General features: G+C 33.8%; 1 protein-coding gene across 6 annotated transcripts in view; it reads right to left on the minus strand.

The window, feature by feature from the left end:
• The window catches only part of LOC112681915 (prestin-like), a 92,483-nt gene that overhangs the window by 42,376 nt on the left and 34,953 nt on the right, over positions 1-15,154 (minus strand). Inside the window, exon 1 of one of the 6 annotated variants that reach the window (XM_025552279.1) lies at positions 14,642-14,738. The exons of the other annotated variants lie outside the window; for them this stretch is intronic. The gene's annotated coding sequence lies outside the window, so the exon portion shown is untranslated. Of the gene's footprint in view, positions 1-14,641; positions 14,739-15,154 lie in introns of those variants that run through there. 6 annotated transcript variants of the gene reach the window in all.

Genomic DNA, 15,154 nt, shown 5'->3' on the forward strand with positions numbered 1-15,154 from the left:
ATACATTATGCTTAATTTATTTAAATTATCTGTACACAATACCGATGGATGGTATTTACATACGATCGTAGAAAAATTCGTATCGCATAATTATTAGAAACCATGTGTTTAAGCGTAAACGTTGTATTATTACTTGTATAATATATACCATTAAGTTTTTTCCACACGTTTTTATGTTTATTGAATTATTACGCACAGCAATATATTATAATAACATGGCGTTGGTGTAACGTGTACATATTCGGAACCTATGACGAACGTAAACACGAATAACAGCAATTATTTATGTATCCGTGATGGCAAAGACTTCTTTAAAACGTTTAGGAAAATCAAAACGTACTCAAACGGACTAGGTTAGTTTCGTAAAAGTTCGCAGATTCACGTGCCGTATAATAGATGCATTAATTTGAAATATTTTTGCGATGAACGCACAGTAGCTACCTAGACGGTAAGTAGTAACCAGTGGTGTATACAAAAAATATTTTCGGGAGGGGCTAATATGAATAGAGTTAAATTACAACTTCTATCGAAGAATTACTAGCAAGACACAGTAGGTACTTATCTAAATTTAATTTACAGAATGTCCCAAATCGATTTGACGTTGGACGCAAATTCTAAATAAGCATAAAGCACCATTAAAATAATTTTTAAGTTTTTTAAAACATTTCGAGGAGGGGGCTATAACCCACTTGCTCCCCCCCTATATATGCCACTGGTGGTAACTATAATATCAGAGACGGGTAGAGCTGCTGTATACACCTCGTCGTCGTGGGACCCACAATCAGACAGGTTATATATCAGTGATAAATATACGCGCATTAACGCATACGTATTCGATCAGCCATTTCACGAACGGTTTAATATTCAGCGTCGCCGAGCATTAACAGTGCAACGAAGTCGGGTGGTGACCGGTTGTACATGTGATATTCAGGGAAGGTTTTCCGGTCCTTTTGAACGTATTTAACCGTAGCTTGGGAGCATAAAAGAAATGATCTTAACAGAACAAATAAATATAGACCGATTTAGGGGTTATTAAAGTTTAATACAAAATACTAATTACTACGACTATAGATCTCTAGAGCGTGATATGGGATTTGATCAGGGCCGTCTTAGGCTATGCAGGGGCCCATGGGCACCTGGAGCTTAAGGGGCTTTTTATTAAACCAAAAAAAGGTGAGTAAAAACATGAAAGGTTTTTTTGTACGGTGACTTTTGTATAACCCAGAAGATATGAGTTATTAATTTTAAAGAAAAAATCTTTTGGGATAAAGGGATTAAAAAGTAAAATAAACCTAATGCACAATTATTTATTTGACACTAACATCTGCAACATTGCTATTTATCAAAAAAATGTTTTCTGTAATTAAGAATTATTTGTTTATGTTTAAAATTGAAAGTTGTAATTCTTATTATTTGAGGCCCCCAGCCAGATAGGGGCCCTGGGCACTTTCCCTAAGTGCCCATAGGGTAAAGATGGAACTGGGTTTGGCTACATCGGATGGTAGCCGTGGCCGAACCGCCGTCTCTTGCTTATTCGGCACTAGCTGTCCGGTTCGCAATAGTGAAATATGATATATGCTCTAGTTGAGACGCAGTATCTGCTCAGCTAACGTACATATTACATGTGTAAACTAATAATCATGTAACAATCGTTACAATCGCACCGGTCGATTCGAACTCTAATCAGTTAATCCGAAATCGATAGTCGATAACATATCGTGTTCATAAATCGAACGGTGTATTGCGACGGTCAGACGGATCTGTTCGCCTCGGTGGAACGAGCCTCATAGCACCGGGTCCTATCCGCGTACCTACCTACCACGCCGAGGTTACGATTTAGTGTACCGAAAATATCCGAAAACGTACCTGTGCATCCACGTCGTTAGGTTAGATGTGGCACTGGGTAGAAATGTAACGAGTGATATGACTCGAATGTCGGTTTTCTCCAAATTGCGCTCGGTGGTTCTGACGTGACTCCGTGTGTTCGCGAAACGTTTAACGTCGATTTTTGATCTAAGTACGGAAATCTCGAAAACCGAGAACACGTACTGCACGATTGCCCAGCGATTTTGCTAAGCGTGTTGAGATAAAAAAAAAATAGAATAATATGCAATAAGCACATAGATACATTACTTGTTTTCTCTTCCCGGTTTTTAATAACCGAGTAGAAATGTCTGTAGGGGCAATATCGGACGACCCCGTACGATGTCGTGCACAGATAATGTTTTTTCGACCGTTCACACCTAAGACGACATTATTATTATGAAACGCCCGGGCCAAAAAAAAAAATATAAGCACAAAAACACTATTTAGAGAAAACTAAAAATAAAAAAATCTACGCTAATTCTTAACGTGTTATACGAATAAATGAAAACGAGCAAATTTGTTAAAATAAATATGACGAGTTTTATTCAAATGTATAAGACGGCCGATGACTTATTTTCTTTTTCCCGTAGGTTTTATGAAAAATCTCACCTTTAAGTAGCCAATCGATAAAGGTTTTAGTAATCTACATGAATATGCGATAAAAAAAAAGTCGTTGAAATGGACCCACCGCCTTATTGCACGTTACCCTCTTGTCGTATGTTCCATCCGTTCGGTTTGTCGGCAAGTATGACGTTACGCGTATTTGTGCGCAAATGACGGTCGTTTCGATGATAATTATTGCGAATTTTTTCACGGCAGGTACCCGTATTGTAGTGTTATGTTATTTGTACCGTTATATCAGAGACGTAACCAGTGGAGGGGTCCATGGGGTCCGGACCCCCCTGCCCCCCGAAATGTCATCGACGAAATTTTTTTTTAGAATCTGAATGGGACGAAAATGCTAGTGTTTTTAAAATGATACGGTTAGCACACACATAAATATATATGTATACATAAACGGTAGACCCTCGTACAAACTAAGCTCCATGATAACCATGTTAATAAGAAATGGCACTGTAATAATTAGTAGGTACCTACCTAAGTTATGATAGATTTGTAGTAAAATAATCATGATTGTCCTTTATCATCTGACTAGATCGTAAATTTTATTTTATTTTTTTTTACTCGACCCCCCCCCCCCAAATAAAATCCTGGCTACGTCCCTGCATTATATTTTCTATATATATATCTAATCGCCGTAGTCTCGAAGAAAATTTAATAATAAATAATCACTAGAGCTGGTTGTGATCGATGCGCGATAAGATTTATCATACCTTCGAGACGGACTTGGTTGGACGTCGAAACCCGTTACGCCGCACGTACACGCTGTACAACAATGCCGTGGTCATTATGATATTGAGTTTGGCCGGTTGGCGACGGTTCGGACGTGTAGGAGAGAACTCGCATCGGATACGTAACGCCACAGCGTTTCCCGAACCTCTTGGGCGCCGACCACTCGCGTTCGTGTGCCGCTCGGGGCGCAATACAATCCCTTTTCTTTTTCGCATATTCTTCCCGTCCCTTCTTCTGATCGTCCGAAAACGTGTAACGCAACGAGAACACGATTCTGTTCGCGTACCGCAGATCGAGTAAAACACCGAGCTTACGTGCACGGCAGAGCCGCTCAGATCGGATCGTACAAAATACGTACACGGGAAACCATTAACGCGGAATGATGTGTGTGTGTGGGGGGACGATGTTGAAATACGGCCAGGGCCGGGGACGTACACCGCCGCGGCGCACCGGGACCGCGCGTTCGGTCGGCAAAACATTGGTCGCCAACCAGTTTCGGACATTAATCACGGCAACGCTTTGAAATTAATATCGGCTGCGCGCGGAGACTCGTCGATTTATTATTTTCACCGACGGGTACACGCGCCGTCGGTGAAACGATTATTTTAATTAAACGCGTTTAAGTATTGACAAAACGACGTCGACTTGTTTACACAACCGGTCGTGATATCCGTGTTCCGAGGTAATTAAAATTATAGAAATACGTTTATGTCCGTATTCGGTCAAAAAATAAACAATCTGAAATCGTTGTTTGGTACTTGGATCGGTTTTACCGCGCGTTTTATATTTTCGTTACATAATATCATAATTTTTTGATATCGTAGTAGTAGTACTTAATAGAAGTAATACTTATTTTTTTTTTGTGTCTTACACTCAAACACCTGTGTGTACGTGTTAAAAAATAAATATGTCTTTGGTGTAATTTTTTCGAATAAAAATAAATTACTTAATCGATATTTTATTTGAATACGTTGTTCGACGAGTCCAAACAATGTTAAAAACATTTTAATTAACGGTGGCAAATGACTTATTGCGCCCGTATACATAAAATAATAATAACAAATATTATAATTATACAAAAAAAAAAAACAAAAACTAAAAATAAAATTAAAGAAAACTAATAGTACTTACGTACGAATGAATATGTCGTTATTGTAGCTGGTGTACTACGACTATATTCTATTGACTTTCAACGTTTATTTCAATATTATACTTTAATGCATTTTTTAAAAAACGGTATTACCGTCCATTTGTTATTATATAATAGCGTATTTTCCATTTATATTATAATATATTATTCTACAACGTACGAATCGACTTTATTCCTTGTTATTATTGTTATTCCCGACCAATACGTTTATTATTTCGTCCGTAGTTTGGTGGGTCGTATAAAAATTCAGTTATTGATTAGTAATCAGATTTTATAGTGGTCCGTGGACATTTTTGTAACCCCAATTTCCTTTTATTATAAACCGTTGTAGATACTATAGCAATTTCGATTCAGTACTACGATATCCTCCGGCTCCCTGCAACCACTTCCTCACCACTCCTACCCACGACTCGATCAGCAAAGTCTGATAAACAAATTTTAATACGATCCCATTATAATATTATTCAGAAAACGTTTTTAATCAAATTTTGCTATTAACATAGTTCCGAAACATATTCAAACTGATAAAAATATGCTAATATTATTCCGTTAGTAAGAAAATTACGTTAGAAGGAACAATAATGGAAATATTTTTATCATCAAAATATTTAAACGATCGTCTCAATTACATTTTGCATATTCTATAACAAATTGCTTCCGTTTTAACGGAATTTATAACAACATTTTAGTATACATAGTTATTATTAGTAATAAATATCTAAAAGTGTAATTATAAGGCTACATCGAATTATAGGAAACGCATAATTTAATATGCATTTTGAACTTCATTACTAAAAGTAATCATAATACATTAATGTTGATCTCGATGTCACTATAGATAATATTTTAACAGGATATTATTCTTAAGTAGTTTTTTTTTTTTTTTTTTATCAAATCGCAGTGCGTAATAGTATAAATCAAATGAAAATGTGAAACGCGAAAAAATTATACTTTTTAAACAATTACATATTATTTTAAACCAATAATTTTGGTTTTACAACAGAATATATTTAGTTAACTGAAAAAAATAATCGTTCGTTATTTTGGGTGTACACGAGCCGATGGTCGTAAGCGACGAAAACATTAATTTGGCCACTGCATCATAAAAAATGCAATAACACAAAAAGCAGTATATTACGTACCATATATTATTTAATGTACAGTTTTGCAGTACCTACTCGCAATAGTATACGTTTAGCGAGACATAATGAAAACATAGTTTCGACGTACGTTAACTGCGGTTAAGGTTAAGTATGAAAAGTTTCATGAAAGGGTAGTAAATTACTCCCTTTCGCAAAGTAAACTATGATTTCCGTCGTTACCGAAGTTACGATAGAGAACATAATATATTGTACTACAGCGATAGGATATCGATCGTCGCGATATCACGGAGATCGGTTAATTGTATAAAACACGTGTACGAGGTTCTTTTTTCTATTCGATTCGTTATATTGTTGTACAGTCTCATTTTGCGCGGATCGCGTACAACGAAAAACTGAGCCCGTAGCATACGTGTATTAAATTATGTTAAACTTTGTCTCCCATGTTCACGTAATTACGTGCGCGCACACACACACACACACACACACACACACACACACCACACACACACACACAACATAAGAGTATAGGACACGTTCCATGTATTTTACATGTTATGATAAAGTCACAAATAATGGTTAAACATAGGTTACAGCCTTATTATCCGATTGATCTCGGTAAGTTCTAAAATACACGAAATTACACGATAGTAGTTTGGGCTCTTACAGACGAGATGTGGGAAGTCTTAGGATGTACAACTATTTTCGGTAAGAGATATACTGTTTAGACATGATAATATTATTTTTAATTAGGTATCATTAATCTAGGTTTAACAGCCATTCGTACTTTTACCGTAAAATATATAACTCTATAACGTTGTCACTGGTCACTCGTTTGTGTACGAGGCGTTGACTGTTGCCCGAGCTCGTTCTACCGTACACGTCGCGTTCGCATCTGCACCCACTACGGATGCGAATGTCGTTGACGTGAATGCAATCGAAAGTAAAGCTGTTGGCTAAACAAATTAGTAATTGACTGATTTAAAAACGGTTTTTTCGCGTTTTTCGTCCCGTTACGTGACGTACGTGTTTATAAAGTATGATCGATGACACGATCACGTGGGGAGTTAGACGTGTTTCCTTTGAAATACACATTCCACCGTAGGATACGTGAAAAAGCAGCGACTCGCAGCGGTCATCTTCGACAACCAGTGTTACGCAAAGATAACTAAAAATGTATCTTGCTAAAAATATAAGATAAACATTATTGATCTTTTCCCCTTCCCCCCCCTTTTTGAAACCGTGAAAGGGTGGGAACTGTTTTGCACAATATTGTCACCAGTAAACACTTTTTATCTAGATAAGAAAAAGATAATATTTTTTATTTTATTAATTAATTTATAGTTTTTTTTTTTATAAATTCATACTTAAAAAAATAAAATAACTTAACTTTGATCAAATAGGTACCTCCGATATAAATAATAAACAAAAAATATTATGTATATTTATGTATGGGAAATAAGTAATATATAATAAGTATATAGTTTTAAAAAAATACATTCATTTTATGTGTTTATTATAAAACAATTCATTACAATTAATATAATACTTATTATGGAGTTATATTTATGGTTAAAATATTAAAAAGTTAATTCAACCATTATCTATATAGTTTAACTATCTTCCTTAGGAATCATATATTGTAAGAGTCACTAGAAAGTATAAATTGAATAGTCTTTATTAAATATGTAAACATTTCTTAAAAATAATACTTATAGGAACAATTTAAATAATATAACTTAACATAGCTGTAGATTGTAGTAAACAACTTTTAAAATAATAGTTATTAATTATTAAGTTAATAAGTTAATAATATTAATAAGATTTTCATTAAATTTAAACTTTTATTAAGTTTTTAACTTTCAGGTTAAACTTTTCGAATTTTTCGAATAAATATACTCGTATTTATTTATCTAGAAGAATTCATCTAAGATAATTCATCAGATGACTAATTTTGTTTATTTATTTATAACTATTTATCTAGATAATGCTCAATACTGAATGATTTGATGTCTATCAAACAGTCGTCTTAATCGGGATACAGCGATTGTGATTAGGTATCGTGCTGTACGTAATCGGGCGACCGAACGAACCGTTTTGAACGAGCGATTCTAAGCTACTATAAACATTCCTTTAACGGTTATCTGGTGACCCGGGCTCTTGGTCATTGCGCTACAATGACAATGATATGGTATACTCGTGAACCATAACGCTGTATCGTTACCGCGGGTCAATATTTTCAACGAATTCGTATCGTGAAATGACTTGTCCGCAATATCTTACGCACGTGTAGGTAGACCCACTCGTATTGTCTTGTTGTTCCGAATTAATTTCGATACACCGACCAGGACTCAGTGAAAATTTCGGCATAAACCTACCTACACGAAATGTGTAGCAGATGTATTTTAATACGCAGTATTGTAATGTAGTACCTGCTGTTGCGACGAAACATGGTTTGCTTTTTTAACCCGTCCGTGGAGTAATCCCATACGAGTTTGTTTTGCAATCGTACGTAAACTTTTCGACTCCGCGGAGGATTTAAGTTTAGACAAAATGGTTTTTAGAATATTTATCTTGATTTATTGTCCTGCGCACTGGTTATTATTTGTATTATATTATGCGTATAACAGAGCAATAAATTATTTCGACGGATCCTATGACAAATATTCATTTTTACACGCAATATAATAAAATGACAAAAATAAATTCTAAAAAAAAAAAGAAATAAGAAAGAAAAACGATGATTTGTTGGCTACAAAAATAAAACATTAAAAAACAGCAGTCTAAATGTGCGTTTTCACTTTCTCGAGTTAAAAATAAACAAGTCGTTATTCGTGATTTAGCATTTTGGAGTAAACTCACGAATTTCGTCCCTTGACATTTAAGTGGTCTTCTAAAGTCTACTTTGTAAAAACCGATAAAGTTGGTTTATAGTGGTTCACATAATTTAGTACTACTGCCGACCATATCACATCAGTATTCCCAGCTCTTAAGTTCATTGTTTTATTATAAGCATCTAGAAAAATATGTTTAGTACACAATTTAAGCGCATAACATATATTGTTTAGATAAATACGTTTTGATGGATTTGTGACGTTTCGTTTCTGTCCAACTTTAAAAGGTTTAAAAACCGCGATTAAAACTTTTTTAGCTGAAAAATTTTCCCTTGGTATTATTATAGAGATAAACATTTTCTGAAACAAAACCAATCTATTCGGTAACGATAATTGACCGAGTAACTGGTAGATATATTTAAAACGATAAGAATTATATCGGGGAACTTGTGACAAATCGTTATGACAAAATACGCTTTAAGGCTTTAATCGATTTTTCAATAAATACTAACCAAAAAATATGAAGTTGGCGGTCCGTGAATACATTATTTGGTAAAATATTATGACAACCTACGGAATTTGAAATCTATCGATCGAAATTGTCGTTTTTGTGTACAACGTAATGTAATGGTGTTTGAACCGCGGTGTTAAAAACGTCAGCCACACGCGCACATGTTTTACGGAATCGTCAAAAGAAAAATGGCGTGGATATAATTTATTAATCAATCATAAGTGTTATTATTGTGTACTCGAGTAATGCGTAGAATCGATGACATCGACCATATCTAAAAGAGATAAATTATGATTGCGAGCCATTTGTCTCTAAAATTAACAGAAAAAAAAAAAAAACGAAAATGCATCGAAAAGAATATTCTGTGGAACGTGCGAACGGTTGTTAATATTTATTCATCACAAGCGTTATAACTTGCAATGATAATACGAGAACCGTGTACGCAAGGGTTTGGTTTAAGTGAATTTCTCGGTACACGCGTTGCGCGCACGCACAGTGGTCTGAAATCCAATTTAGGTGGAAAAGTACATTTTTAAAGTACATCGATATTAATATTTTATTACAAAAACCCTATATGTATATCCTACATAACATTAATATAGTACCTCAGGAATATTAAGTGTGTTAGGCGACCAGGCCGATTAAAAAATTAAGTTTATTTTCATATTTGTTGTTATACTTTATCTATTATACTAATTCGAGTTTTGTCGTTCATTCCACTCGTATTAATTAGTTATATTTTATATTTTTACTTATTTTCATAAGGGAAATAGATTTCGAAAATCAAGGTAAGTGTTCAATTACTATAATATATTTTTTTATGATGTTAGGTATAAAATATAGTTGAAAAAATAGTAAAAAAAAAAGATAATACTTATATTTCAGATTGAATAATTAAAAAATAACCAAAAATAATAGTTAACTAATATATAGATACTATAGTACGTATTCTATTTTATTCGATCTGATAATTTGGTTTGCGTGCATTTGTGTCTATATTTTTAAATTTTTTTTTTTTTTGTAGCTAGTTTCAGTAGAAATGTCGATATAATTGACTCAGATATTGACGAAAACTTGATTATTAATAATTCTAATTTTTGTTATAATTCTTACGATGATTTATATACATTATTACAAAATAGAGGTCCATTGAATCCTCACTCTATAAAATCAAGAAAATACCTACTTGACATTTTGAAAGCTCGATACGAAACTGAACCATGGGAGCCACAATATACAAAATTAGTTGAACAAATTTTAAAGTTTTTACAAAGACTTTAGTCTAAAAGTTCATGGAATCATATAAGATTTAACTAGGCTAATAGTGAGTGGCTTAAATCTGAACTAAAATTACTAATATTAGGACAAAAAAAAATTCTAGAAAAGCCCGAACTAAACTTCGAAAATAGTTGTGAAATATCAATGTGGAATAAAATTAAAACATTAACAAACAATTTGTATATAATATCATATATTACGAAAAAGTTAACTTTTAAATTAAAAAATGTATATATTACCATTCAACGGGTGTAAATAACTATTTATTTTTTTTTAAAATATTTTTTCCAGTATCTTGGACTTATTTTAATTTGATTATTGTGATAAAATAATTTTTTCCACCTAGATTGGATTTCAGACCACTGTGGCACGCGGCGACAACTACAATCGGAAAAACAACGCTATTGACGTGCGTTTCGCACCCGTCGCCTTGCAGACCCTCGTACCTCGGTACGGCCGGACACGATAATCGATAGTCGTGGACCCGAAAGTCACGGTTTTCGTCGGTGCGGTCCACGGAAATCTCCGACTCCCAGTCGGGAGCCCAGAGCCGCTGTTTTTATTTCTGTTTTTGTCGAGAAAAAATGAGAATAAATAAAACAAACGTGGCCTGGGCTCGTAACGTTTATGTATGTGTGGTGTGTCTGCATAATATCATACCGTACGACGGCACGTGGGCGAGAACGCGTTATCCTAAATCAAACAAAACGCGTTCGGTCCCGGCGGAAAACTGTTCACGTTATAATGATTACCGTACAGGATAACGACCGTGATGTTGTCACCTGTGCCAAAAGACGTGGGCCGTAACCGAGTTTACCGTTACAGTTCTGTCGCTCTCACGCGTTTTACATATCGACGCACTTGTACGCGAACACAGGTTACCAGGCCGGTAATAACACATGTGATCACCGTTAAACTCGTACGGCCGACGCGAATCGACTCGTTTTTCCACTACAAATTTACGTAACGTCCGTTTTCGGTGCGATCGGTCAAGCGCGTTATTCTAATATGAATACGATGCAACATACATTTGCCAAGTGATAATCGTGTCGGAGTCCTTTTGTTTTAAGCGCTTTCGCCGTTGCGATTCGGTTCACGCGAAAACATTATAATATCGCATTTCTGACAACCGTACGTCGGATTGTATTTGCGGATTTAAATTTAGTTTGAAATCGATTAGTGAACAAGCTAAGCGCATATCGTAAGATTCGAATTCTTCAAACCACGTTTTCAATCACGTTTCACGGTCAGCAATTTTTAAACACGTTATAATATTTTTCTTTTTTATATATAAATGATAACTCGGAATGAACCGATCTCATCACTCGCCTAAGCTGGTACGTTTCTCTGGTCCTGTACGGTTTAGTCTTACAAAGTTTTTCAGACTATATAAGTCTGTGTATGCGTGAGTCATAGGCGTAACTAGGGGGGCGCAATACGGTTTTTAGCACCCCTGAGTTCAAATGTAGCATTCCTGTTTTTTTCTCCAGATCTATATAATTTATAGTTATTACGGTTAAATACTAATTTATTTTATTTTCAGCAATTTCAGCAACCCCAATGTTTGGGCTCTAGTTGCGCCCATTGCCTATTGGACAATTTCCATGTAGGAACGTCTAACAAGTAAATGCTTATAGGGTTTCGTATCGCTGACGGGTGACACACGACGAGTGACGATGACAATATTATTCTCATTATTCATCGACGACTGTCGAACGAGAGATTCTAAGAGCTACGTCAGTGTCGTCGTCATCAGAACGGTCGTAACAACCATCGAACTGTTGTACAAAACGCACCGTCGCCTAATGGTGACAACGAGACTCCTCGTCACGGGGTAGTACGGACGAGCGGAATGGTAAACCGGTTTTCGGAGAGAAAGACGGACACGAGCAAGCTTAGTAATAATCATACAGGGGGAGAGTGTATAAAAAAAAAGCAACGTTCAGTAAATCTACTGCGACGGTGGTCATATTAAGATAATGTGAAATAAATTGAAGTCGAACGGTGATAAAAAAAAAAAAAAAAAACGAGCTCGAAAATCGCTCCGGTCCAAAACGAGACGGGCCGATTTTCTCTATACGCGCGCGAATTACACGTACTATGTACACACGCGTGTGCCTACTTTACACGTAGTACGAACCGGCACTGTTACCGTATATTTTTCACATAATCTAGATCGTCCGGTGATGATCGTTTATTTATATTATTATTATTCTTTTTCTAGCGCGTCACTTGGCTTCCGCACACTTTTGTCGTTTCTCACGGATGGAGATGAGATTTTTCGCCGGACGATGACTATTTATAATGTTTATATCGAACAAATCACGTGCAAACGTGTTCCACGCGGTTAATGGTCGAGTACGCGAACGAGTGTTTGACGACGGTGTGTCAACACACACACACACACACACACCATCGAAGACGGCCAACTTGAAATCGTTCTGCAGTTCTTTCCTCGTTTACCGTTTTCAAGCACTATTTCCATTCCGACGTACGGACACGCGAGTCGGGTTATTTATCCAATCAACATGATTCAGATCACTGACATAAATCGAGATTTTTCACTTTGGAGTCCAATAACTTAACGATTGAGTTTTGGTTCTTAAGCTTTTTGAATTTATATCTACAGCAATTGTTAAAAGATAAATACAAATATTTATCCTGTTAACATTAATCACGAATAGTTTATGAAAACATTGTCGTTTGAAAATGTTCAATAAATTATAAAGACGGGATGGATAACCGTACAGTTATAGTACTGTCTTAATTTTAAAATACAACGAAATATTTTTTTTATTAAAAGAAGTCGTATTTTTGATGTTCAATTGAATATTTAATAAATTACTGTTTTTACCAAGAGTTTTCGAAAAAAATTTCTTACTTAAATATAATTTATTTGCTTAATAAAAAATTAAAATTAATCAACAAAAATACAGCCAATGAAGAGAGGCGAAATTTAATTTCTTGGCTTCTCTTATTTAGATTTCTAAGTTTGTAAATATTATAGCCTGTTGAGTCAGATAACACTTTCGCATTGTGAAATTACTAACGTTTTATTCAGAACATGCATTATAATAATTTTAGCGAGAAATATAAAATATTCTATTCGTATTCGAACGAAATAATTAGTTTTCTTCATTGGAAACGATACAAGGAATAATAATATACCATAATAGATCTCAATTTTTCTATATACATATGTATGTTCCGTGTCAAATTATGAAAATTCAATCAATTTTTTTTTTGTTTATTTGTCGTTCTCCTATTTTAATATTCATTTCAAATTCGCTTTTGATTAAGAAAAGAAAAATATAGTACAACATGCTGTACAACTAATTTAAAAAATAGTTACTGATTTCAATTTCATTGCGAATCTAATAATATTTTTTCAAATTATACGTGAGTGTCTATTATATATAAACTACAATCTATTGTACTTATTTTTCAGCAAGAAACGTGATAATACGTTTTACGATAATTATCTCTAAGTTAATTAAATTATTTATAATTTTAATTGTGTCGCATTATGAATGTAGTAAACAAATTATTATAATATACAATTAATTTTTTTTTTTTGTCATTATATTGCACTAGGTACTGCATTTCAGTCATATTATATTATACCGATACAAGTTAGTGCTTATCGTAAATAATTGAAATCATTGGAATTTTTTTTTTTTTAATGAACCCAAATGAATGTTTCCGTCGAATAAGGCCCTATATCTGATTTCTCAACTTTTCAGGAGTGCCGAAAAACAATGTTTAACTTAATATTATTAATTGCAATGTCTTTTGGAGTGACATAAGCCCTTCTTCCACTGTAAAATTTGAAAATAAAAACCTGTTGCACATGTAGGTGTATCATGTTTGTTTATTGAATAAGAAAAGAAATAATTGCAGATATTATGTGATATAACATATTTTGGTTATAATATAATTAAATGATTAGGTACGAATGATAACAAAAATAATGACGCTACGTTTATATGACATAGGCCCTTTTACTACTGAAAATTTTGTCATTTCTATATATATAGGCGATTCTCGTGGCTTTTAGTGGCTTCTTTTAGTACTAAAAACCATAGAAACGCATTCTACATATGACATAGGACATTATTCCAAAAAAAATTTTTTTTTGACAAAATCAGATATAGGCCTTTATTCAGCGGAACCATTCAAATAATATTTTACCAAAGCAACTTTAGTTTCAGTATCATGTTGTGGATAATCGATTGAAATATTTAACGAATTGAAGTTTCAACACAAAATGTTTTAGGAATTTCTCGGGATTGTATATAGGCTCTAAACTAAATAGATTCAATTAAAGTTTTAAATTTGGCAGAACTTATGATTAATTTTAGGTGTATTAACTGCCTGTGTTTATAAATGTATATTGTTTTCGTCTACACATTATGCGTGTATTTATGACGAATTTTACGCTCGCTGAGGCATTGGGAATCAATCCAATCTCAATCGAGGCTTTATATACAACTTATTTTACATTCTTATATTTTTGAACACATAATATTATTCTAATATATTATTTTACCTTCTTGATTGAAATCGTCAAGTGTTTACACTGTGTGACAAGTATGTCAAAACAGTTTTGATCCGGATGTAGGCTGGTAGACTTCCATTCTAAATTTCAAAATAAACCAAACGAGTTTCAGGTGCCAATTTAAACAGTGATTTATCGAATGTAAACCTAAATAGATATTTTTGGATTAATCAAAATCACGTAACAAAGAATAAGAACAACAGATAAAAATTATTTTGTAGTACGAGTATTTACAAGTAACAAATATAGTAAAAATATACATTTTAGAACTAGGCAGCCATAAAATATTAATAACATTGATTGTTTTAAATTGCTGACGCTTTTAAAAAACGTTATATATATTATTATATATAAATTTATATATTATTATGCATTTCTGATTAAATGCTAAAATATGAAAAAGCGTAATATGAAAACTATCAATTATGTTGAATTAACATAACAGAAAATGTTTCGTAAACAATTTCGTTAAAATATGTAAACTATCTTGATCTATAAAATTAA

This window comes from Sipha flava, unplaced genomic scaffold (assembly GCF_003268045.1).
Source record: "Sipha flava isolate LNK unplaced genomic scaffold, YSA_version1 199_pilon_pilon, whole genome shotgun sequence".
Lineage (NCBI taxonomy): Eukaryota > Metazoa > Arthropoda > Insecta > Hemiptera > Aphididae > Sipha > Sipha flava.